Raw genomic sequence first — 11,492 nt, forward strand, 5'->3', positions numbered from 1 at the left:
CACTCCATTAGAGAGATCAGGTGAAGGATCTGGCTGCACTTGGTGTCGCGAATTGATGCCAAATTGCGAAAGAAACCTTGTACCGCTTACGCGCAAGTAAAGAAAAAGAAGTCATTCAGTTTTGGAAGTATCGTACTTCATTTTCTCCCCAAAAAACACCCCAATGTCTGTAAGGGTTCTAGTTCTTCAAAGAATTAACAATCTTATTAGAATTCTTGTTGAAATTTGGATCAACAATTTCATGTGATGAAACTGACCATTCTGAAGTTTCCCGGTTTTCTTCATATAACGTATGTAATGCATTCTTACATAATTTTGACTATATTCAGCTTTAGAAAACTCTGCGGTTATGCAGCAGTATCAATTTGGGTGTAGTCGGTTGCCGTAATCGGACCATAATCGGAAATAACAAAAATGCCCTGCAACAACGCCAGTCTTGCCATAACAGGCAACGTCAGCCCAACGCAAACACAACAACTCCAGCGTAATTGTAAGTGTGTATATATATACAATGAGTATACTCGTATATACGTATTTGTACATGTGAAGATATATAAACACAAACAGCGCAGAACCTAATTGCATCCTTGCACGTTTCAAGGCGGCCAACCGAATGACCAAACGACATGTGAGGCAAACTCACATTTCTCGCTGGTAATTTGAATTTTTGGCTCGTCAACTGCAGCAGTGCAGGAATAAAAACCGCACGCTGCATACATAACAACAATCAAAAAGCTAAAAAAAACGGAAAACCGTAACGCAATGTGAATGAAAATCAGTGAAAAGGACACACCGACAACGACTAATATATGTACGCCTACTATCAACTCCTACCCACTTGACCACCATCGCTCTCGCCATCACATCGCTTCAAATTTATTGGGCCTATTTTGAGCAAGCAAGCGGATAAGCGTGCAAAAACCTTTCTATACCAGCACTGGCAATACCATATATACGAGAGGAATCCGATAAGTTCATAAGTTCTATAGCCCAACTACCGCAACAGAACTTTACTACCGATTCAGACGAATCGAACGCCCTGTTTTGTTTTAACCGTTTTTGGAATAAAATATTATTGTGTCGCGCCTGTGGATTTTAAGAGAGATTAAGATAAAAAAGCGTTGTATTTTCCCGGAAAATCTGCGCCGAAGAAGGTGAGACTGCCATATAATGAATGCCAACCATTTCTAAGATGCAAATAAGGTGGATCTCGTTTTGTTTCCATATTTAAAAAAATATTAGGAGTTGAAGCATCGCTGAGTCAAATGTATCGAGCTAAAAGAGACATATTTTGAAAAATAAGTTGCCATTTTTCAAAGTGTTTGCGTGCTCTTTTAGAATATGTACGAACTTAACGGACCGACCTCGTGAGTGTTCGTGAGTATGTGTTTGTGGGCGAAAAGCTTGAACTGGCATATTGGTATCATTTCATTTTTTTTAGGATCATTCGCAATTATTACTTCTACAAACTCATTTTATATACAGTAGCGGACAAGCGGACGCATTTGCAGTCAGAAAAAGAGAGAGAACGAAATGCGTGAGTATGAAGAACTTGATAAGCTGCTCGACAGGGGTAATGCTCGAAAATTCTACGAAGAAATGTGGCGACTAACGGAAGGTTTCAAGAACGGAGCATACTCTTGCAGAACCCCCAGAGGTAATCTATTAATCGGTGCCCAGAGCATACTAAAATTATGGAGGGAACACTTCTCCAACCTGCTGATAGCAGTGAAAACATAAGACCAGGAGATGGCGAACCCGATTCCCCAATCCGAGTTCTCTAACCACGGCGGCGAAGAATTGACAAGGGGTATGTATCAGCCTTTTTGTAGAATATGGTCGGACGAAAGCATGCCCAACGATTGGAATTTAAGTCTGCTCTGCCCAGTCCACATCGCACATAAGGTTTTATCGAGCGTATTGTGGAAAAGATTAAAGTACACCGTCAACAAACTGATTGGAGCATGGAAAACCAACAATTGACCAGATATTCATCATGCGCCAAATCTTGAAAAAGACCCGTGAAAGGAGAATCCACACACACCACCTCTTCATCGATTTCAAAGCTGTTTTCGACAGCACGAAAAGGAGCTGCCTTTATGCCGCCATGTCTGAATTTGGTATCCCCACAAAACTAATACGGCTGTGTAAATTGACGTTGAGCAATACCTCTGAAGGGATGAGAAAGGACATATATATACTCTTTGACTCATTTGAGAAGAACAAACTACCGCTCTGTAGGTTTGTATCCAAATGAGCGTAGCGTATATTAACCAACATGAAGGTGTATGTTTTTGTGCATTTGAGACCACTGGACAATAAAATCCTTCGCCAAGATACTGCAGTTTGAGTTGGCGTTATGCGAAATTAAAAAAACACGGAGAGAAGTATAGTTGCCACACAACAACAACAGCAAAGTGTATTACAGAAAACAATAGTATGTAAGTATGTGAGTATGTATAGATTGTATGAGAAATTTCGAAGCTGTCATCTTTACAAATTTTCATTTTCACTCATCGACTGATTGAAGTGTTGCATGAAAGCTGCCCAGCGTGTGTTTGTGTGGGTTGTTTGGCTTCACTTTGACGCAACTCGCCTTCGTCCGGGCATAATTTTTTTGTTTTTCCTACCTACGCTGGCTCAACTTTCGGTTTGACATTTACCGTTATCGGCCCATAGAGTTCCCTCTGCCAGTTTTTAGGCATACAAATTTCATGTTGCGTATACGCAGTGGCGTGCAAGCATTTCAGCCTACCTATATCATAATATGTGCGTGTATAAATGGGTGGGAGTGCATGTGAATGTATTTTGAAATGTAAACGTGAGTATGTGAAATGCCCAGCAATATCAGTCAAATCTGTAGTAATGTGTGTAAGTTGTTTATTTGAACAAATGTGTGTAGAGTTGTTTATTTGATTGCGCCACCTCAATTCGGTGAATTTATGTGTTTTAGTAGTATTAATTTCGCAACGACATCCCATGTCTCAGTGGACTATAAGGTTTTAATCATACATATTATTTGTAAAGTCTACTACCATACGCATTTAAAAGTCCTTTGAAATAAAAAAAAAGTTGTTAGAGGATGTTAATCACTTTTTTTTATTTCGGTACCCAATCTTTTTAAGATGTCTCACTAATTGTCGGAAGTATTAATTGGAGACCTAGTGCATCATTTTTCTTTAGTGTCAGCGGTATAAATCTGTAAACGTGATTGCTGAGTTAATTGAAAATTACAGCAAATAACCCGAATAGAGATACAATATCCAGCAGTTATGCCATTTTACTAGGTTACCGTCTTTTATGTAAATCTTTCGAAAAGAGAATAGATCTTAACCACAGCGAGGAGAGGCAAATCGAAAATCTTTTTCAGTAAACAAATATTGGAGTTTATTCATGCAACTTGGTATGGACATGAAACAACTTTTTCAAATCGGGATTTTAACATTTATTTATTCTTTCACAGTAATGTTGTCGCCTTCAAAATATTCTCCCGTCAATATTATGCACTTATGCCAACGCTTCTACAAATCGTGAAAACGCATTTTAAACTCGATTGTTGGGATAGCCTTAGCTTTTTCAGCGATTTTTATCTATCTTATAAAGCGACATTCTTTTGAGTTCTGTTTATTTTTGGAATAAGTCATACGGAGGTTATCTGGCGGATATAGGGGCTGTGACATCGTTACGTTATTGCTTTTGGCCAACAATTCACTGAAAAATTACTTAGTTTATTTCTTCTTACAAAGGAAAATCCCGTAATTCGTAAATGATATTTCAAAAAAATGTATTTTGCTATTCTTAGTAGCTAAGAGTTTTAATCTCAGAGCGCATTGCACATTTTTAAGTGAAAAAAGCATCTGAAAACTAATTTGCTCTCAAATTATGGATTTCCAAAAAATATATTTCGTGTTATAAAAGATGAATGTTAGAAAAGGCTTAAGGTAATACCAAAACAGAAGCCTACGAGTGGTACAAAGCCTTAAATGACGGCCGATAGATTATTGCAGATATGCCTCGTTCTGGAAGATTAGGAATTATGATTATGAAAAGCGTTCGCATAATTGTATTACATCTGGTGAGCATTACTTTTAAGGCGACAAAATAAAATTAGTATTTATTTAAATTGAAATATTGTATATCAACATTATAAAAACAAATATGCAACTGCTAAGTCTGGGTGTAACCGAAAATTTAATACTTCTGCAACTTTCAACCTTCAAAGCACGAGAATTTTTAGGAAATCATGTTTATTTAATTTCTTTAAAATATCACACAACAGTTTAACCCAACCTGAGTAGTTTAAATACAGGAAATGGACGGGCTGATTGTAATATTTTTGACATTGCTCAGGTATGCTCGAGAATATATTTGAAGCAATTTTATATGACCGATATGTTCGGCATAAAACCTGTTAAAATAACTAAAAAGATTACAACTAGTGTATGGGAGTTGCCGGTATTTACTCGATTGCATCTATTTTCCTCAATACTACTATAGTTAACATACCACAGACTAACAAAAGGCTCCCAGCGTTTCATTAAGGTACCTCACACTATCATTTATATATGGCAAAGGTTAAATTTTTCCCCGATTTCATCTATTTTAGGCACTTAGAGACACTGTGAGGTTTTTTTGTACCATCTTTATTATAAAGTTTAATATTTATTTTTTGAACCGTCAAGATGCCCACACAACATAGCAATGCTCCTTTCGGCTGATGAATATAGTAATTTTGGTATAAATTGATCCCTAGCTCTGAGAAATGGCCAGTTAAAAATTTTAGAAATTTTATTGTTGTATTTGTTAGTTATAAACGGATAATAGTTTACAACACAGTTTTAAAATTCTTTATCTCCTGGTAAAGCTTTTAACAAAAAAAAACGCTAGACCAGCATTTACAAACAAATCAGATTTTTTTTGTAACAAATTCGGAGTTCAAACTTTGGGTAACGTAGTAACGTTTCCATCAAACCGCTTTCTAATATGAGAAAATTTTTCGCTAAAACTATTGTAGATCCATGCTTTCATAAAATTTGACTAGAACTATTTGAAAGACACAACTCCATAAGTAAAGTCCTCTCTCGACGAACAAAGACCAAATTCTACAAGTCATCCATCATCCCCGTCCTGCTATATGGTGCAGAGGCATGGACGATGACAACATCTGATGAGTCGGCGTAACGAGTTTTCGAGAGAAAGGTTCTGCGGAAGATTTATGGTCTTTTGCGCGTTGGCCACGGCGAATATCGCAATCGGTGGAACGATGAGCTGTATGAGATATTCCACGACATTGACATAGTTCACCGAGAAAGCGGATACGCTGTCTAGATCATGTCGTCCGAATGGATGAAAACACTCCAGCTCTGAGAGTATTCGACGCAGTACCCGCCGGGGAAAGCAGAGGAAGACCTCCACTCCGTTGGAATGACCAAGTGGAGAAGGACCTGGCTTCGGTTGGAATATCCAATTGGCGCCACGTAGCGAAAAAGAAGAACGACTGACGTGCTGTTGTTAACTCTGCTCTAATTACGTAAGCTGTGTCTACGCCTATAAAGAAGAAGAAGACAACTAATGCTAGTCTTATTGTCTATTTATAGTATTTACATTCAGACATCGCGCGAACTAGATTTTAATGCTTTGAATTTATTAACAACATAGACCTCCATAAACCCCTAAAAAAGTTATTTGGTGTCAAGGAATCGTTTCGAAAGGGAAAAGTTGCATACTGAAAAAGCGCGCTAAATATTTAACACGTTGACTGCCAACTAATCTCGTACTACCTAAAACTATCACTTTTTGTGTAGCTACGAGTAAAACCGTATTATAATAGTGTTAGTATCGATAAATGGCTTCTGGGAAAATAAAAAAAAATTTGGGTTTGGCTTCCGTGAGCTTTTTTTTATTAAAAAAAAAGTTTATGGAAAAATTCATTCAATATAACGCGAAAATGCATTCAATATAATGGAAAAATTAACTCAAATACAATAAATAAAGCAATATATTATTGTTTGTGGTAGGTTTTAAAACAATTTTCCACACAAAGGGCTGGCTTCTCTGGACAGCCTTGACGGAAGTAACGCATTTCTCGGCGTTTTTTTTCCTGGGTACACACACGACATGGCTTTGTCGGACGCTGTTTTTTCAGTTGGTGGTAAACACTCTAAATAATAGAGCCCTTAAGATCTATTCTCTGTTACTTTTTGGTAAATTCTGTGAGCATTTTGTATATACATATGTATACCTCTATAATATGAAGTGAAACCTTTTTGTGCCATCTAATAGTCTTTCTTAGAGATGAGTAGTACGAAATCATTTGATCTGATCGGTCAATGCCAGGCATTCCATTATTGTAATCTCGAATTATATTCGGTTTCATAGAAATTGTTCCATTGCGATTGGGCACCTCTACCATTTCAATAGCGTGCATGTTTGAAATGGAAAGGACTTCTCGTTTGTCTTTCCATTTGCATACAGTAACAGGACCATTTGTCTGCCAAAAAAACACTCCCTTCTTTTTAGTTTACGATTTACCACATCTTTGGGGTTTCCTTTTCTGTTACTTCGTAGGGTTCCACACACATAAGTTTTTCATGTATATAACAGTTTTGTAAGACTAACTGAATTATAAAAATTATCCATGTAAAGCGCGTAGCCTTTATCGAGATAGTCCTCAAGTAAATGTAAAACAACGTCAGCAGTGCGACCTACATTATGGGTAGTTTCCTCAGATTTTCCGCTGTAAATTTTTATTTTTATTACAAGACCGTCGGACTCATAGTTCATATATGTAGTTTGACACCATATTTGTGTTTTTTTTTTTATGTATTGGCGGAAAAGCAATCTTCCCCGCCATAGCATCATGGATTCGTCAATGCAAACATTTTTACTTGGTACATAGTTTTCACGCATAACATCGTTGAAATGATTTAGGATTGGTCTCACCTTGTATAATCTGTCGGTAGATGGTTGTGAGTTATCAACCAAATGAAAATAACAAAGTATCAACTGGAATTGGCTCATATGTGTGCGCCAAAAGTTTACATTATATGGCTTGTTTGTGGTCCAGTAATGTTCTATTTTTGCAAAAGTACAAGGTCCCATTTGCAATAAAAGTGCAATAAAAACTTTCATCTCTGTAGCACTTACGTATTGCCAATTTGATATCTTTCAGATTTTTTTTATAGCATTTTGATTCCCATTTTCCGATGTTGCAATTTCTTGCGCAGCATATAAATTAGTTTGTTCTACCAATAATGCAAGAAACTCAATTGAAAAAAATAAATCCTCCAGCGTTTGTACTGTAAAATTTGATGGATCACACCAACATTTTCTTCGAAAAGAAATAATTCAGGATTGTGTTGAACTTCTGTCCACAAATCATCATTCTCACTTGACGTTGTTGCTTGAAAATCATCGTCAGATTCGGGGACGTCTTCAGGTTCGGAGATGACTTCACCTTCACTATCACATGTATTCTCAGAAGGCTCATAAATGTCGTTACTACCATCGCTGCAATCATCTTCTGAATCACTTAGATTTGCGTTGTACTCAATTCCACTTTGATTAAGTGACCTTTTCCTATCCATATTGGGTTCTTGATAATTATAACAGTAATTTTATAGAATGTTTGTAAATCTAAAAAGAAAGAAAATAATAATAAAAATATGATAATTTTAATAAATAATAATAACTATAAAACAAAATACCATAGAAAGCTAAAATGATGTTTTTTTAGAAAAAAAAGGACCTACCTACTACGAGATGATTCGTAGCGTTCTTTCCCAGACGCCAACTACGAGATAACTTGTAGGTCCTTTTTCTCCTTAAAAAACATCATTTTTGATTTTTTATGATACCAATGATCTAGAAATAGAGTTTTTAGTAAATAATGTGAAAAAATCAAAATGTCATTTTTGGACAGTTTTCAGAAAATGGCCTTGGCAGTCAACGTGTTAAGCGATTTGAGGTTGGACGGTAGCTTGCATAGTTGTTGTTTTTACGAGGTGCGCACCATGCAGCTAATGGTAGTATATTTCTTGAAATTAGGCAACTTCAAGCGAAGGGTTCGGATATAAACTGTAAAAGAGTCAAAATCAAAACAAAAAGTAGCGAAAGTTGGCGTTCGAATGCGAGGTATACAAAAAATAATAAGAACAGCAAAAGCGAGCACTTGAGCCATTTAAAATGGGTTAAAATGTAGCGTTCTAAAGCGCCTGAGTATATGCTACGTTTCTTGTGCTCAGTCGTTTGTCTGTTTTGTAACTTGTGTTCATTTGCTAATTTTAAAATGGTCGATGGAAATATTACTTTAGCTGTTTAACCGTTTCCTTTCCGCACAGGTTTTAGACATATTTTTGCACATTATCAGTCGTTTTTTAAGAGCTAATAACTTTTTTTAAAAAAAAACGCAGCCTCATCGCCTTTATTTATGTACATATTTACTTTTTGAGCTATTTTTTATGTGTCATGTGTATTTTTGGCGCTACATGCCTTTTTGTATATAAACTTTTATGTGGACCCGTATTTGCTAATTTTAAAACTATTTTTTGGTCGATGGAAATATTACTTTAGACAACATTTAACCGGTTTGGGCGTTCCCAAAATTTCCGAATGGACCACCTTAACACAGCCGCGGTCAACATTTAAATGAAATTATCTTCAAAAGTAAATGTCATGAACCAATAGACATATTGTTTGCACATCTGTTTTTTTTAAAAAAAAAAGTTTCAAGCTCTTATATATATGTTGATGCTGCTACTACTTCGCTGTTTCCATATTTATATATACAATTTGCGATATTTTACTAATACTAACTAAATTAATTTACTAGCTGAACAGTAACACTGTATAGTATAGATTTCCTAACGTATGGGCTAATTAAAATTCCAAAAATAGATCTTCGAAGCTTCACCACTTTAATAACTAACAACACTTTGAAGGGTGAACTAAAGTCAAAATACCAAAGAAAAGGTATTAAATTAGATAAGTTTTGCCAATTCTAAATGGAGGAGTTAGTTCGATAAAAATATAGTTCCTCGAGATCTTCCTAAACCTATAAGAATACTGAATTGGCGTATCGATCTGAGGATGGTCCGCCCACATACCTAGTATTTTTCCAAAAAACAATTGGGTATAAAGTCTTAACTGATGCCAACACTGTTTACAGCAGTCATGGAAAGAAGTGCTTTTAGTTTTTTCTTTTAGGCAATTATAATTGTGCAGAACAAATCTTAAGGATATATGTAAACACAAACATATACAGTTAGATCAGTGCATATCCAATTAAAGCTTACGGCGCTGGGCCATATTTACACACTCCTTAAATTATAAGGAGGCCTTTCAACCAACTTCAAAGATATGCTTACAAACGTCCGCACATACACCTCTACTTCTTTTAAATATTCGTAGTTTTCAAATTATCTCACACAACATCATCTTAAGTAAACTCCTTTGCAAATTTCATTCAAAAAAGTTGCGGGAAGGAAGTGTAAACTTCCCAATGAACACCAGAAACCCTTTTATGATAGCCGTAAAACTTTAAGTTCACTTCATTTCCACATTTCTCAGCGTTTGGCATGCAAAGCTTTCACAAAAGCATAACTGACGCAAACATACATATATGTAAATAAATGAGCATGTTGACTTGGCTCTGTGAAAGTATTTTTATAGCGCACACATATATTTTGATTTAATATATTCTTTTTAATTTGACAAAAGCTTCGACCCGAAATCTTCATGCTAACCTAATGGCCGAACAGCTGCAGAAAAGCGAGCAATTTATATACGTGTCTACACTTAAAAGGAAGTAAAACGTTTTTTTATTTACACTAGTGTTCAGTAAAATACACTAGGATATGAAGTGTTAATTTTAACCTAACTTAAACTTTTATGTTATTTTTTGCAATTTGAAAATTGAAGTTATAAATTCCGATCAATTCGATACATGACTAAATATCTACGTAGACTTGCGGACGAAGAGAGTGTAGATCTACTTGTGGGTTTGTAGAGAATACAGCCGCTTCGGACTTAATTAGCACTAGATGCGCCATTTTGAAACACTATCGTAAGTCCTTTAAATATTGCTATCTTGTTTCATGGTAATGTTTAAGCCATTTAGTACCCTACATTGAACAACTCATCTCCGTTGTGCTTTTTGTAGATATTTTTCAAGGTTTGGTAACCGATGGATTCCAAGTGTGTTCTATGCCGGATTTGTAAAAGAGCTGGACATTTACAGAGTAAGTGCAATAAGTCCTTAGTTCTTGTCTTATCTCATTTTGGTAATATCAGGTTCGCGAAATTGATCATTCTAGGAGCAGTAATAATACCAGGCTTGGTATTACCTCTTCTTAGACTTGCCTGGGGGTGTTTCTGATTTGGCCAATTTGTCCGCTTTTTCGTTGTGGAACATGTTCCTGCCACCGGTGTCGCCTATTATAGACAAGTGACGGCAAAGGTTTAAGCCACCAGGTTAATGCCACCTGGCTATCTTTGAATATGGTAGCTTTCTGTTTCTTCCCATAGTTATTTGATAGAATTCCACAGGTCTTTTCTATGAGTGGTACTTCCGGTTGAATGATGCTGGCTGAGTTTAGTAGACGAAAATAATTATGAAGACTCTGTTCCTAATTAAAAAAACTTAGATATGAGCAAAATTTTAGCAACCAATGAATAGCCAGATTCTGATAGCCATAATTATAATAAGGTCAGCCGAGAGCCTTGAACACGGAATCTATTTCTGCCGGTTTCTTTTCTGTAAATATTACTCTAGGCTTAAACTCTACTCTACTTTTAAACTTCTATGGACTTAAAAATAGCTTCAAGCTATTTATCTTCAAAAGAGTAGACGCCGAACCTTCTTTTGGTGATTTCTTCCTTCCGAACATACCTCTACGAGGGATATACAGACTGAGTGGAATGTACGGAAAAAAGCGTAGTGAACCTTTTAAAAGAAGGACCAATGATCTAGGGGAAGGTACGGAAGGGTCTTCTTTTAAGAGCTTCACATCAAGTGGAATTTAAAATTGAGCTATATGGGAATAGGCATGGTTGTGGTATATTGACGAAATCGGTTTTGTCGCGTCCCAAGATATGGGATTTCACCAAAAAGTGGGCGGTGACACGCCCATAGTCAAATTTTTTAATGTCTCTGGTGTATTTAGTTATTGATCTATTGAGATTTTAGTAGTTGTTAACAGTATTTTTATATGGGGAGTGAGCGCGGTTATCCTCCGATTTTAACCATTTTCACACCATCAGTAGAAGTGCTTACAGCTGTAGACAGCTAATTAGAAACGCGACTTATTTTGAAGTAAGTTAAATTATTTTTGAATAAATAAATTATTTTTTACCGTTTTTTCACTCATTTTATTGAAACTTATGTTAAACTTAAACTCCAATAATAAAAAGTATAATTAAAAATACGTTTTGTTTTTTTGGAGATTTTAACATTAGACAACAATTAGAAACGAAAATTTTTTACTGCCAATTGA

This window comes from Bactrocera neohumeralis, chromosome 3 (genome assembly GCF_024586455.1).
Source record: "Bactrocera neohumeralis isolate Rockhampton chromosome 3, APGP_CSIRO_Bneo_wtdbg2-racon-allhic-juicebox.fasta_v2, whole genome shotgun sequence".
NCBI lineage: Eukaryota > Metazoa > Arthropoda > Insecta > Diptera > Tephritidae > Bactrocera > Bactrocera neohumeralis.